Genomic DNA, 16226 nt, shown 5'->3' with positions numbered 1-16226 from the left:
GCTGAAAGGCTTTAAACAAAAAAATGGGGGCGCCGCTTCTTGGCGCCCCCAAATGTTGGCGCCCTCGGCAGCCGCCTAGTTGGCCTAAATGGTAGCACCGGCCCTGACCAGCAGCACAGCATAAGTTTGAAGTACAGACAGTATAGAGCCAATATTCATAACTTCAACTACAAAATGACAGATGCATATAGACAGCATAATTATAACCAGCAACCCATAACCTGGTCTTAGACACCTTATATGACCCCCTTTACATAAGATTTGGTGCCACTACAGGACCTTGGTTGCAACCATGTTCTATATGGTCCCAGATTATATCAATAACGTCACACTGAGCAATGTCTTTTCCATTCACCTTGTCTGCTGGTGACTCCCATGAGCCCTGATCGCCTTCCTCCTCTGGGTGGGTGGATGACGAGAGGCCGTCTTGCTCATTGGTTTGCCTCACAAGTAGTTGGGCTTCAGGGTCAGGTCCTGGCATATACATCAACAGCTGGGCCAAAGGGCTCCCCAGGCCGCTCCCTCCTCCTCTTCGGAACTGTCGCTGATGTAGTGCTTTCTCCGTGGGCGGTCAAAGGCCCTTGGAGCTAAAACAAAGTCCAAAGTTCTCACGGGTGTGGTGAAGGAGTTTATGTTTCCTCTCAGCATTTCCATGATTTCTAAAACACACGTTCTTGGAATGAAATGGCCTCTTCCGTGTGGTGCTGGGACTTCCGGGGGAGGTGCTGTGTTCTGATTGGTAGAGGGTGGTAGGGGGAGCTCTTAGTTGGGTCACATGACCCTCTTCTGGGCAGGTCACCTTGTCCCAGAACTCCCCCTAGTTGGTCAAATCTGCTCTCATGGAGGTCCTCTGTGGCTGAAATCCATCCTGATTGATAGAGGGCAGTGGGAGGAGTTCTTAGAGGGGTCACATGACCCACTTCTGGCTGGATCACCCGCCCCAGGGCATCCTGATTGGTCAAATCTCCTCTCAGGGAGGTCCTACAGGGGGAGAACCCCATCCTGATTGGTAGAGGGCAGTGGGAGTAGTTCTTAGAGGGGTCACATGACACCATTTGCTTCTGCTCATGTGTCTGTCTTGACCGCAGAAGTAATCCCCCCCAGAGGGTAGGTCTTAGAGTCACAAGTGGACGGGGCCCCTTGTACTACTCATGCACCTGTGGTTTTAAATGTTTTACAATGAAATATGGCTAAGTTTGATTACGGTGTAAACGCAAATGTATTCTTATAGTGCACTTCTTTGTTAATTAATATACTACATCTTATCAGGAATGTGCACAAGACTCAAGGACTGGGCAAAAGACTATTCCACTGTCTGGTATCTTTCAAAAGAGGGGACCCCAAAATCTACATTAAATTGGTTAAATTTCAAAATTATGTAAATTTGGAATATCCATTTGGAACAGGGGTAATGACACACACACACACACCTATGTCACATTAACTATTTTGACCACCAGGCAGCAGAAACTCTCTAAAACTATTGGTATTGAGGGCCTGGCTACTAAAGAAACAGTACACTATTAACAATGTGCACAATATTGCTAAACTGTTTAAACAAAAGTAAAAAATAACAAATTAATTGCAGCAAACAATATGAAGGCAAGGAAAAACCAAATTGGTAAAGAAATTATTTGTATTGCTTATGAAGTTACATAGTAATTACCATAACCAACTTATCAGAGAACATTAAAAAAATAAAATTGACTGACATTATTAGTAAACAGCTAACTAACATTGCCCTCAGCGTATAACAAAAATGGGTAAATTGGCAATGTGTCAAATTGTGTAGACAATTTTCCTGTTAGCACCAGTCATAATTTGGGGTCAGTAACACAGCATCCTAATTGAGGCACATGTTACTCAAAACAATCTTGCTCAATGTCTGGCTCTCAACACTGACTGCTGACAGCAATATTTAATAAATAAATTACTCTCCATGCAGCAGGTTATCCGGAAGAGAGCATCTACAAGAAACAACAGGATCTACATCAACTACTGGTGTATCATGCAACAATGCAAACTTGACACACGACTTGGTATGCCAGGAATGTTGCTGACTTTGCAATTCCAGTGCATGGCCACAATGGTCTAGGCCAGTGTTTTCCAAAATTTGGGTCACAACCCATTACTGGGTCACGGCATGTAAGGCACTGGATCACCTTGCTCAGCACCCAGGGACCCTAATGGCTCTGGTCAGCACTGCCAACCAGGATGTTAAAAGTCCCGTTGGTGGTGCTGCCCAGCTAAGGCAGGCTAGTGCCCTACCCTGCTGACACACACTGCACCCCCCAGTGGTGGCCAGGGGAGTCCCGTTGGTGGTGCTGCCCAGCTAAGGCAGGCTAGTGCCTACCTGCTCTGACACCACGCTGCACCCCAGAAGTGGCCAGGAGCGGGTCTGGCTTCTAGGCAGGGGGGTCATGGGGCTCCATGTGCTGCTCCCACTCCAAGCACCAGTTCCGTATTTGGTTCCTCTTCTGGGGCGCAACATGGTCTGCAGTGCTAGGACAGGCGGGAAGCCTGCTGCTGCACCCTGGCTGCACCACTGAGCAGGAGCCACCCCAACCCTGCACCCTCATCCCCTGCCCCAGTCCTGAGCCCCCACAATCCAGAACCCCTTCCTGCACCCCAACCCTCTGCCCCAGCCCTGAGCCCCTCCCATACCCCAAACCCCTCATCCCCAGCTTCTTTGAGTCATGGGCATCAATTTTCTTCAATCTGGGACCCCTCATAAAGAAAAGGAGGGATGACAAGATAATGGATTTGAAGGTATAGTGTTATTAAACCATGAGGAAAATCCTCAGGGGAAGGACTCTCAAAGTATCTGCAAACTTAATAGCCATGAGAAGTGGGCATTTTCTCCTTTAACAGCTAAATAAATTAAGGCTCCAAAGTTAGGGCTTGCCTATGTCCCTGCCCACAGGTATATGGGATCTTGGGGAGCAATTACCACACAGGTGGGGTGCCAATTAATTTCTTTATTAAAGGAAAAAGGAAGTGGCGGGAATTTAACAATGAAATACGATGGGATGGGGTGTATAGGGTGTTTACAATAGACAATGATGGGGGGGTTCTTCTTACTGAACAGTGTAGGGAGTTCTAACAGTGGGGTACAGTAAGTGGGGTTCAGCACAATGGGATACAGTACAGTCAATAAGCAACTCAACTTTATATAGGAACAACTTTAGATACAGTGTGGAATGCAAAATGTACCCAAAAGAAATGCAAAGTAAAATGGTAGCTTCAATGCAAATACAAAGTATATCAGAAAAGTGGAGGCAACCAATGGGGTATTATAACCACAAGTAAAATGTGAATCACAGTGCAATGATACAATATGGGTGATAAGTGAAATTATGCAATATAATAGTATAAAAGAAAATTAATTACTTAATTTGTGAGGCTGTGATAGCAGATAATCTGCAAGAGTGTACCTAAAGGTTGGGTCGAGAAACAGGAGTGGGGAGGGGAATGAATGATCAGTGGCAACTGATGAGAGGAGAGTGCAGCTGCAAGCAGCAAGAGACTCTGAAGCCCTGCGGGCTGGACGTACGGGAGACAAGAGCAGCTGGAGCGCACTTAAGGGGAGTCTGGGAGCAGCAAGAGGGGAGGGTGCTGAATGTGCAAGCCATGGGAAGGCACGTGGAGAATGGGGGAGACGGCTGAGGGAAGAAACAGGTTGCAGCAGCGGAGAGCACTTCAGGGAAGCTGCGGAGTGAAGACAAACGGAGCAGTGTGATGGTGATCTTCGGTAGGGGAGGGGCAGCGGAGAAGCGGGAGCACGAACACAGGGGATACAGGGAGAGGCAGAAGAGAAGTGTAAAGAAGGGCTAGAGGGAGGTTTAAGCAAAAAGCAGACACCCCAAAAAAAAAAAAAAAAGGAAAGAAGCGGCAAAGGGTTTGGGAAGTTCGGAGGGTGAGGCAGATACGGGGGGAAAAGCAGCAAAGGGTTACAACAGGGAGACACGGAGAAGTACACAGAGGGGGAGATTGGAGCGGGGGAAAAACAGACACGGGAAAGTTCAGGGAGAGATCGGGACAGCGGGAAGACGAATTCAAACAGCAAAAACCTTATCTATCGTCTAACTTAATCAAACTTATATAAAATGACAAGCAGCTTATACAAAGTAACAAAACAGGTACAGAATACAACCAGGCAATGGCTTTTTTAAAACTATCTTAACCAATGACTAGGCAAAACAACAAATATCACAATTCTAAGCAAAACTATAACAAGCAACTATACGGAGCAATAAAACAGCAAACTATAGCAAGGCAGGTGAAACTTACAAGCACTACAATCTTAGCAAACTATGACTTATTAGACTAAAAAGCAAAACTTATGGTGCACCTTATGCTATGGGGAAGTTACAGAGGGCAGAGTGGTATGTGCCCAGGATACAGCTCCCAAGGCAGCCCCCAAGGAAGCCAAGGGATGGTGGCTGCAGCAGTGGATACGGCTGAAAGCAGTGAGCCCCGAAGCAAAGCCCACTGGAGCCGAGCTTAGCAGCGGCACAAACTTATTTTTAGCGGCAAAGCGCCGCGGAGTTTAAGAGAGGTTTTAAGACACAGACCAAGGTTTAGCTTGAGTCTGTGTGCTGGGGAAACAGAGCCAGCAGCTAAAATAATAAAATAAAAGTATAGAAAGTTTCACAAAGGGATTCTTACCAGTCCCCAAGGCAGCAGCAAAGGCAGAAGCAGAAACAACATCAGAAGAAGCAAGGAGGGCTCGGTACGGTCTCGATAATCAGGAGGTCTCTTAGGCAGCAATTCGTTCTTAGGGGGGGGGGTTAAAAACGGGGGTACGCTCAAAAATAAAACGAGAGCGGAGAAAGGACCCCCCCAGAACCCCTGGCTGATCAGACCAGGCAGCAATGCAGGAACCTTTCTGATGTTTGTTTCAAAATGCCTGTTTTTTAAAGACAAACTCGGGCAGTTTCCCGCCAGTAATCCTGATAGGTTCCCTCTGTCACAGGGGAGGAGACACAGGGAAAAACTGCAGGTGAGCACAGAGACGTGCCTGGGCAGAGTCCTGGACAATAGGTGTGAGTTCACACCTCAGGACTCAAAAGCACATGAGGCCTATGACTCATGCCCAGGATCTCAAAAACACATTAGGTCTTGCAGCTCTAGACATTGCCTACCCTACACCAAGCCCAGGTTAACAAGGTGATAACAGGACCAACCCTTTGAACAGGGCAGTGGTCCCACTTAGCACGCAGCACAAGTGGCCTCCCTTTGAGAAGGGCAGTGGCTCTTGGTAAACAACTTAACAGCCAGGGAGGGGCGGCCACAGGAGGAGAACAAAAACAAAATGGAGTAGGGGGACAGCTGTAAGAAACAAAATGGAATAGGGGGATAGCTGTAACAGACATGCCCCCCTGGCCGACCTGAACGGGCTGTGAGGGGGATGTCCCATGCAAAGACCAAAAAAAAAAAAAATAGGGTTTTACAAGTCGTCGTCTTCGTAGTATGGAGGTGGTGGTTTGCTGCTGTCCAAGGGGATGGAGGAATACCTCACCTGCAAAGGCAGGGCTGACAGAACCTTACGAATTAGCTGCTTGACCACTGCTATCCCCAACAGAAAGGTTACAAGAACAATAGCCACAGTAATAAGCCACTGCTTGATGGACTGGGCCCAGGATCCCAGCCCCCAGCTGGACCACTGGGCTTGCCACCAATCCCACTGCTCACAGTCCTTACGAATCTGAACGGCGAAGGAGGACAGTTGGTTAGCCACGGCTGAGATGTTGTTCCACCCAGGCTGAAGGCGCAGGCAACATTGTCCCTTAAAGCGAGGATCAAGGTCCTCCAAGGCAACACAAAAGTCCTTCTGTAGGATGGTCTGGATCAGAAGACGGTTCTGCTCGGCGTAGTTGGCCAGGACTGCGAGAGCGTCGCGGGTTCGACAAAGCCCTTCGGCTGTGATGTTGGTGAGGGCCTCCAGACCAAGCGACAGTTCACGGATTTGCTGTAAAGTTAAATGTGGAGTTAGGTTCGTGAGAGGGAGGAACTTCCAGAGGAAAGGGGATCCTTCGTCTGAGGCCTCCCGTCTTGTGCAGGCGACACAATCATGTGATGAGGGGATATCTGACAGGTTCCCGATGAGGACCTCCTGCAGGGCGTAGGCTTTTACCCAGGCAACCAGGGGGTTTTCTCAAGGCGAGGTGGCAATCATGGCAGGTGATTCCTGTGAAGATACAAAAGAATAGGGGCACGGGTCCCCTGGCCGGGTGCTGGCCGCCACCAACCACCCGGCCGTTATCCGTTTTTTGGCTGGGAAGATTCTAGTCGCTCTTCCCATCCCAGAGCTATGGCCAAGGCTTTTTGCTGCTCACTGTTGAGCTTAAGCAAACTTCCTTAGTGAGGCCTTTATGCAACAAGAATCCAAAAATTTTTCGTTCTACGAATGAACGCTCCGGGTGCTGGGATCTGGGCTGTGGGCTGGTGTGTGGTGGGTGGGAACTAATGGGTAGGGCTTGGGCTGAAGGCCACTTCACCCTCTCGAGGGCCTCATAGAGCCGCCCAATGGCGCGCCTAGCATACCCCCTTAGCCACAGAACTGTTCCGGTGTCAGGGGTGGTACTGTTATCCATGGCTAAGTCAATGGCAGCTTCATTTATGGGTATTTCAGTGGGGTCAACAACATGCCAAAAGGCATTAACCTGGTTAATCTGTGCCTGGGTTAGTCCTAGAGGGTGTTGGGCAGGGGACCATAGCATGATGGACCCCCCTGCGATGGCACATCTCAGGGAAGGGATGTCCTTGACGCTTCCTCTGGGAACTTGGACCCCTTGAAGGGAGTGCTGTGAATGGAGGAAGGCCAGGGCTGGGGCAGTCAGGGGCCATGCAGTGTTAGATATTACCAGGCTCCCTGAGAGACCCCTGGACCAGCTACCGGTCCTGGCTAATACTATGCCCTCTTCCCTATCCACTAACTCCTGTCCATTTTCCAGAGCCAGGCGGCCTAGCCACAGTAGTGGTGGCTCATTGGCCCCCCTAGCGGTGTCTGTGATGAACTCCTTCATCTCTGCTTTGGAGCGGGGTCGGAGTTCTGTCACCTGTGTGGTGTTGCCCTGGTCATCAATCTTTATACGACTGATGGATACCGGCAGGGCTTCACCAGAGGTGACAGTGGGTGCAGGTTCATGGGCTTGGGCCTCTATAGGGGCTGACAGTAGGGCTGGGTATAGTGGGGTTTTCTTGAGGGGAGATGAGGCCTCTGGGTGGGTATATGGGGGTGGTTTTTCAGGGGATTTATTGGGACTGGGCAGGCTAGGGGTCAGTGGTGGTCCCTCCTGGCTAGGCTGGCTAGTGGCCTCCTTGGCCGAGGTCATTAGGGCCCCATGGAAAACAGTTAGTTTATCAAGGGCCTGAGCCAGGATCTCATAGGTAACTGTGGCTACCTTTTGGGGCTTATATATGTCATGCCACAGCTTCTTCGGCTTTCAAATTTCATCCAGCTTCTGCACCAGTTCTGTTAATATCTGGTGGTTGGGGGACCCCTGCAAAATTCGAGGTTCGGGGGCGAGCTTAGATGGGGCCCCCCTGCAGGCTTTCATGACCCTTCCCACCTCTCTCCAGAGGTGGGTGGGATCTGAATCTGCGGGTGGCTCTCCTGCCTTAGTGCAGACTGGCCCGAGGCTGGAATCAGCAGGGCTGGCCCTGAATGTGGGGTGGCAGGTTAAGAGGCACCCCACATCAGTGAGCCCCAGGTGGGTGGTATACACCCTGGAGCTCTGGCCTTTGCCAATAGTACAGACCCATTCTAGGGCCTCAGGCTGCTGTTTACTCTGCAGCAAGTGGTATTGTAGGTGGTTGGTCTGATCTTCCTCTGTCCCAGAGGTCTTGGCCTCTTTCCAGGGACAGGGAGGGCAGTAATTGTTACCCCAAGATCCTGTTTGTGATGCCATGTCCCTGCCTGCAGGTATATGGGATCTTGGGGAGTAATTACCACACAGGTGGGGTGCTAATTAATTTCTTTATTAAAGGAAAAAGGAAGTGGTGGGAATTTAACAATGAAATACGATGGGATGGGGTGTATAGAGTGTTTACAATAGACAATGATGGGGGGGCTCTTGGTAAATGACTTAAGGGGCCCCCCCTTTGAGAAGGGCAGTGGCCCTAGTAAACAACTTAACAGCCAGGGAGGGGCAGCCACAGGAGGAGAACAAAAACAAAATGGAGTAGGGGGACAGCTGTAAGAAACAAAATGGAATAGGGGGACAGCTGTAACAGATGGCCTACACTGGCACTTTACAATGCTGCAACTTTCTCGCTCAGGGGTGTGAAAAAACACCCCGGGGGGCTGCAAGTTTCAGTGATGTAACACGACAGTATAGCCAGTGCACCGTGGCAGCACTTTAACATTGCCAGTGAAGATGTGCCCTTAGGTGAGCTGCACAAGCCCATGAGACACCTGGGCTCCAATTCCTAGGTGCCCACTTTAACCCCTTACTGTTGTGTCTGGACAGCTATGCCAGCTCTGCCAATAAGATTGTACTCTGCAGCATGTTATATGTAGAGTTGATTGTCCTGCAGCAGCAGATTTACAATCATAAAGGTGAATTGGGTGATAGGTGACAATATTCATAGAATCTCAGGGTTGGAAGGGACCTCCAGAGGTCATCTAGTCCAACCCCCTGCTCAAAGCAGGACCAATCCCTAAATAGCCCCCTCAAGGAGGGAACTCACAACCCTGGGCTTAGCAGGCCAATGCGCAAACCACTGAGCTATCCCTCCCCCCATATTGTAACAGGGAGAGTCAATAGTAATTGTATATCTTGAAAGGATCATAAACAAAACATCCCAGGGGACTAGGGAGGTCAGAAAACAATAGCTAGCTGTGTTTTGCAAATGTGTTAACTTTCAAAGAACAACTAGAATTATTTACCAATGCCAGGAAAAGGGCATATAAGACATGCGGACTCACCCCTGCGGCGCCATCTGCTGGTGACTTCTGGGAATTAGCTCAGTCCAGCTCTGGAGCGTCCTGTCCTCTGGCCCCCGTGTCCTTCCCTGGACCCGGTGCCCTTTTACCTGGGGTGCTGCCCCCTGGCAGTAACCCCTCACTCTCAGGGTGTCTCCTCCCTAGGGAACCCCCACCCACTATTCCCAGGATTTGTTGGCAGAGGGCTCTCTTTCTTCAGAAGACTTATTTGGTTCAAGCAGCAAAGAATCCTGTGGCACCTTATAGACTAACAGACGTTTTGGAGCTTTCACTAGCCAATTTCACTGGGGTAGTGTATAAGCCGCCAATACATCTGTTAGTCTATAAGGTGCCACAGGATTCTTTGCTGCTTTTACAGATCCAGACCAACACGGCCGCTCCTCTGACACTTTCCTAACTTATACACTACCCCAGTGAAATTGGCTAGTGAAAGGATCTGGGTCCTCGCTTAGAGGCCTTCCTGACCTCAAGGGCTCCCCTTCCACTCTCCTGCGTGGCAGAGTCCTTGTAACCCCAACAAGGCTGGGCCTGGGATTCCTGGGGCCTCAACCCCCAACCTTGTCAAAGTCACTTAGGACCAGGGATGGCAAATTATATGAGCCTGCGGTGCCGAGGTTCCAGCAAATTCAGGGCCTGGGGGCCTAGTTCCACCAATGTTCAGGCCAGGTCTCTCCCCAGGCCACACCTGCCTCCCCCAGAGTATCCCTTCCTGCGCCCTGTGCAGCTGCCCTGACCCCGCGCTGTGCTCCCTCGCCGGCCACTGCCAGCTACAAGAGGAAGCAGTGCTGGGGGCAGGCTGAGGGAGGAGGCAAACACATGATGGCAGCCTTCCCCCAGCACTCACCACATTGGGCCGAGGGGGCTTCCCGGACCTGAGAGGGGCCTGGCCCCTAGGAGCATGTCAGTGATGAGCTGCTAAAATCTTAACAACCGGCTCCCTATAAAAAGTTCTGATTTAAGGGATGTGCCACAGTATGTATTTTTTGTCCCAATAGGGTTACCATACGTCCGTATCTTCCCGGGAGGAATTTTTAAAATTTACCACCCAGACAGCGATTTAAGAACCTAAAAGCCTAACATCTCTGGGAAAATACAGATGTATGTTAACCCGACCTAAAGTTCTTTTTTAAAAAGATGGGCCTGAACTAGAAATGAGCTCCGTTTTACATGTGTGGGTCCCCGCCACTTCCTGGGAGTGTGCTAGGGTGACCAGATGTCCCGATTTTATAGGAATAGTCTCAATTTTTGGGTCTATTTCTTATATAGGCTCCTATTACCCCTCACCCCGTCCCGATTTTTCACACTTGCTGTCTGGTCACTCTAGGGTGTGCACATGTGTGGGTCCCAGCTGCTCCCTGCCCCCCCTCATTGAAGCAGGTGTGCAGGGTTTTTGCCTTGAGAACTGCAGGGCACCAGTGGACATGGGGCTGGCTGCAGACAGGGGCGTGGGGCAGGGCTAGCTGGAGGCAGGGAGTGTGAACGGGCTGGCTGCAACAGGAGCCAAGGGGCAAGGGGCTGTGGCAGAGGTCGGGAGGGTGGCAGGGGGGATGGCAGAGGCTGTGGGCAGGGGCTGGCTGCAGGCAGAGACTGTGGCAGGGGGCAGAGGCTGTGGGCAAGGGCTGGCTGTGGGCAGGGAGGTAGCAGGGGGTTGTGGGCAGGGGGAAGTAGGGATGGTAGGGGCTGTGGGCACAGGGCAGGGGGTGTGGCAGGGGGCAGGGAGGGTGGCAGGGGCTGTGACAAGGGGGCAGAAGGAATGGCAGGGGCTGTGGGGTGGCAGGGGCTGTGGGCAGGATGGGCAGGGGCTGTGGGCAGGGGACAGGAGGGATGGCAGGGGCTGTGGGCAGGGGGGGTGACAGGGGCTGGCTGTGGCAGGGGGTAGCTGTGGGTGTGGGCTGGAGGGATGGCAGGGGCTGTGGGCAGGAGGGATGGCAGGGGAGTGGCAGGGGCTGTGGCAGGAGGGATGGGAGAGGCTGGGGGCAGGGGTGGCAGTGGCTGGCTGTGGGCAAGGGGGGTGACGGGCTGGCTGTGGCAGGGGGCGGCTGTGGGTGTGGGCAGGGGATGGCAGGGGATGGCAGGGGCTGTGGGCAGGGGACAGGAGGGAGGGTAGGGGCTGTGGGCAGGGGGTGACAGGGGCTGGCTGTGGCAGGGGTGGCAGGGGCAGGAGGGATGGGAGAGGCTGGGGGCAGGGGGGTGGCAGTGGCTGTGGCAGGGGCTGGCTGTGGGCAGGGGCTGTGGCAGGGGCGGCTGTGGGTGTGGGCAGGGGCGACAGGGGCTGTGGGCCGGGGGCATTAGGGATGGCAGGGGAGTGGCAGGGGCTGTGGGCAGGGGATGACAGGGGCTGTGGGCAGGGGCAGGAGGGATTGGAGAGGCTGGCGTTGGCAGCGGCTGGGGGCAGGGGCGGCTGTGGCAGGGGCTGGAGGGATGGCAGGGGCTGTGGGCAGGGAAGGCGGGGGTGCAGGCAGGGGAGCAGGGGCTGGGGGCAGGGGCTGTGGCGGGGTAGGAGGGATGGCAGGGGCTGTGGCAGGGGCTGTGGCAGGGGTAGGAGGTGGCAGCAGCTGTGGTGGGCTGGAGGTGGCAGTGGCTGTGGGCAGGGAAGGCGGGGGGGTGCAGGCAGGGGGGGTGGCAGTGGCTGTGGGCAGGGGCCGGGGGAGGGCATTACTCACACGGGGCTGGGAGCAGCCGGGAACCCCCCAGGCAGCAGCAGGAGCCCCAGGGCCAGAGGTCCAAGGAGCAGCAGCAGCAACAGGGCCAGGAGGCAGCCCACATGGCTCCTGCAGCGCAGCACCCCCCGGCGGCCGGGAGGAGGAATTACAGGCTTCCCGGCCAGAGCCCATCAAAGCTTCCCTCGCAGGGAAGCCAGTTTACGAGCATTTCTAAAACCGCTTCTAAATTTAACAACCAGTTCATGTGAACCGGCTCCAGCTCACCCCTGGAGCAGGTGCAGTGACAGCGCTGGGTGAGTGCTGCCAGGGGCGAGGGAGGGCCCCCTCCCCCAGAGCTTGCTGCTGCCAGCGTGGAGAGGGCTCGGGGGACTGTGGAGTCCTTCTCTCTGGTCCCAGCCCCAGGGCAGCCTGTCTGCACCCCAAAGGCCTCATCCCCATCCCTGGGCCCACACCCCCAGCCAGTGCCCTCACCCCCCACCCCAGCCCTCTGCCCTAGCCCTGAGCCCCCTCCTGCACCATGAACCCCTCATCCCCAACCCCACCTCACAGTCCTCACCTCCACACTCCTTCTGCCCCAGCCCTGACCCCCTCCCATACCACAAACCCCTCATCCCCCCACACCCAAACCCTTTGCCCTAGCCCCACAGCCCTCATCCCCAGCCCCACCCCAGAGCCCTTATCCCCCCACACCCCTCATCCCCAGCCATCATCCCCCCCTTACACCCCCACATTGTGAAATATAGGAAAACTGTTAAATGCTTACGGTTTCCGGTCCATTTTTACATTAATTTAAAATATATATATCTCAGCTTACAAGACAGGAGTGGGGGAGGGGGGACGGGACATGGACCCATTCTGGACAACACCAAAAATTATACAAACCTGCCACCCCTGCTTACGGCAGGAGCTAGGGTGTCCCCACTCCGGGGTGCTCTATCCACACTGGATGCTTCCCTGACTCACTGATCATTACATACAGTTCAAAGGAAACAATTTATTAAACAGCAACCAATTTAAAAAAAATAAGGAAAAAATGGGAAAGGTTAAAGGGAAACACATCACCCCGCTCTGTGGTACGGGAACATCACAACCAGCATTTCTGGAATGTCAGGGAAGTTCAGTCTGTTTCTCACATGTCCCAGGCCTCCTTCTCAGGCCCTGGCTGTGCTGCAGGGTGGGCTAGACACTTTCTCTGGTGGTGGCCACATGCCTTCAGGTGCCAGGACCCTTCTTCCCAGCATCAGCTCCCTCTCCCCCCCCCCCATATCAGGGTTATGATGCCCCTCCAAGTCTGACCTGCACGGCATCTTGGCTGGGGGTGTCTCCCTGTGCTGGGCCTACTGCCCAGGGTCCCTGCGCACTCTCCCCAGCTGCTCACTGCACCCGGCCCCGGACTGCTCCAGCCCCAACTCCACTCTGCCTCAGCACTGATGCTGCTCTGCCTCCAGCCCCCTGATCTGCCTTTCTGGCCCCTCTGGCTCTGGTTGCTGCAGCTCTATTCCCAGTACAGGTCTGCTCTGTGGGTTGCTTCTGTGTCTCTGTTCCCAGTACTGACCGGCTTCCAAGGCTGCTTTTCTGGCTTTTGTTGCTCTCTGCTCCCTGAACTGCTTCTCTGGCTGCCGTGGCCTTGCTCCCCAGCTCAGCCCCCCCTCTGGCCTCCTGACTCCATTAACCTGCCCACTCTCTCAATCTGGCTGACCTGGAGCATTGGCCTCCCCCCATTATTCCAGGGGACTGTCAGTCTCTGAGTCCTGATTTCCCATCAACCCTTCCCCTTTCTTTTGGCACTGGGAGCAGCCAACCAAAAAAACCCCACTGAGTTTTACTAAAGGACCAACAGTTCCCTTGCATATGGTTATGAAAGACTTCAACAGTCTGCACACAGCCCCACCCTTCCTTTGGCTACAAGAAAAAGTGGCACATACAATAAATGTGGACAATAAAGGGAAATTTACAACCCAGCTGTCAACCTTCATCAAGGGGGTTTTATATTAAATAATGTACTGTTTCCTACAACTGGAAACAATAATGGCTCTAGGTACTGTCAGCAATGACTGAGCTCCTGGATGTTGGTGCCAACTCTCCTTCACCACTCACACGTTATATAGAGTCATGTGCTGGACAGTTGGAAGTCCAGGACTGCACCTATCAATATGCAAAGGAGATTCTACAGCAGGTAAGTGATGGGAGCACTGGGTTCACACTCCTTTCATAAAGGTGAATTGGGTGATAGGTGACAATATTCATAGAATCTCAGGGTTGGAAGGGACCTCCAGAGGTCATCTAGTCCAACCCCCTGCTCAAAGCAGGACTAATCCCCAGATTTTTGCCCCAGATCCCTAAATGGCCCCCTTAATGGCCCCCTCACAAACCACTGAGCTATCCCTCCCCCCATATTGTAACAGGGAGAGTCAATAGTAATTGTATATCTTGAAAGGATCATAAACAAAACATCCCAGGGGACTAGGAAGGTCAGAAAACAATAGCTAGTTGTGTTTTGCAAATGTGTTCACTTTCAAAGAACAACTAGAATTATTTACCAATGCCGGGGAAAAGGGCATATAAGACATGCGGACTCACCCCTGCGGCACCATCTGCTGGTGACTTCTGGGAATTAGCTCGGTCCAGCCCCGGAGCGCCCTTTGCAGGCTGGTGATCCGCCTGGCCCCTGGCCCCCGTGTCCCTCCCTGGATCCGGTGCCCCCTGGCAGTAACCCCTCAGTCTTAGGGTCTCCCCTCCCCAGGGAACCCCCACCCACTATTCCCACCTCACTTCAGTATAAGGCTACCAGTCATCATCTAGCCCCCACACCCTGGGGCAGACTGCAGTATCAGCTATTCAGCACTGGCAAGGAGGGTTTGGAGCTGCTGCCTTGGCCTACCCTTGGGCTGCCCTCTGCAACCCCCAGCACCAATTGGCCTATGCTAGGCTGCAGTCTTTCCAGGCTGGAGCTCCTCAGCCTGTCCCCAGCCCTGCTCCACTCAGGTACTCTGCCTCTAGCTCCCTGCAGCCAGGCCCATCTCCCTCTGAATGCAGAGAGAGAGAGAGAGACAGATATATATATATATATCTTCTGGGCCTTTGGCTCACAGCCTTTTATAGGGACCAGCCGGGCCTGCTGGGGTGTGACCCAGCTGCAGCCACTTTCCAATCAGCCCATCTTAGCAGCTCCCAGGCACAGGGCTGTTTTAAGCCCTTCAGGGCAGGAGCAGGGTAACCTCCCCTTAGGCTTAGCGGGAGATCCTTTAGCAGTGGGTGGGCTTCCGTGCACCCACTTCCCGGAACCCAATAGGTACAGGGCATTTCAAACTAGAGGGGCCAGGTTTGAAAGGCGATCAGATGAGATGATACAAAAGCAAATAGTCTAGTGAAAACACTGGACAAATGGTCCCTGTGTGTTGCTGACCAGTTGAGTCACTTAAAACTGAAGAGGCAAAGAAAACCTATGGAAACAACGTGACTTGAATATGCCAAAATATCTTTATTTTGTATCCGGCAAGAAAAACTTAAGCGAGGACAGATGCAAATGCAACAAAAAACAATAAAAGCAGGCAGCTGGATGACACTGCCATGATAATCAGTAAGAAAAAAAAAACTTTAAATGAGTTTTTATTTAAAATAGTAACTAATTGCTTAGCCCTTCACCCACTGTAACAAACAGATGATAAATGGATGAAACGTTGACACAAGTTTACATCCTTAAAGTTTAGAAAGAGGCCTGGAAAGTTAAGGAAGGCAAAAGATTTTAAAAACTCTGAATTGGACAGGAGCTGAAGGAATGTACAATATCATCCTCTTTCTCAAAGTATTTAAAGTATGTATATCTGCTTGGGATTTGGATTCTTCCTTCTTTAGAGATCTGCAGATATGGAGCTGCCTGTGGAATCAATTTCACTGTAGAGAACGAATGGATATAGAGCTTTTAAGAACATTTTGGTTCAAGGCCATGGAATGACTTCAGCATAGTTTAAATACTTTTGCAACTTCAGCTTTGTTATTCTGTAGCCATCAGATTCAATAGTTGAGCAGAGCTTTCTGTTTAGAGCACTTTGAAAAATCTGCTCTCAAAATCCACCAGTGTAGTCAGGTTGTTTTGAAAATGACTATGTCTCATTAGGGCCAAATGATAGTGCAGGGGTCAGCAACCTTTCAGAAGTGGTGTGCCGAGTCCTCATTTATTCACTCTAATTTAAGGTTCCACGTGCCAGTAATACATTAACATTTTTAGAAGGTCTCTTCCTATAAGTCTGTAATATATAACTAAACTACTGTTGTATGTAAAGCAAATAAGGTTTTAAAAATGTTTAAGAAGCTTCATTTAAAATTAAATTAAAACGCAGAGCCCCCCAAACTGGCGGCCAGGACCTGAGCAGTGTGAGTGCCACTGAAAATCAGCGTACCATAGGTTGCCTACCTCTGGTATAGTGACAGCTTTAATACACTAGCCACAAAGACAGAGCCTTAAGAACTTTACCAGTGTATGAGATCAGTGCCAATAAAGGCAGACACAGCACACAACTAAATGTAGTTTTATCTTTCCCATTAGGGTTTCACAGGCCACAAATAGAATCATAGAATATCAGGGTTGGAAGGGACCTCAGGAGGTCATCTAG

Source organism: Mauremys reevesii, linkage group 26, assembly GCF_016161935.1.
Source record: "Mauremys reevesii isolate NIE-2019 linkage group 26, ASM1616193v1, whole genome shotgun sequence".
In the NCBI taxonomy this organism is placed as follows: domain Eukaryota; kingdom Metazoa; phylum Chordata; order Testudines; family Geoemydidae; genus Mauremys; species Mauremys reevesii.
The sequence above is the reverse complement of the archived record's forward strand: the minus strand, read 5'-3'. Positions refer to the sequence as shown.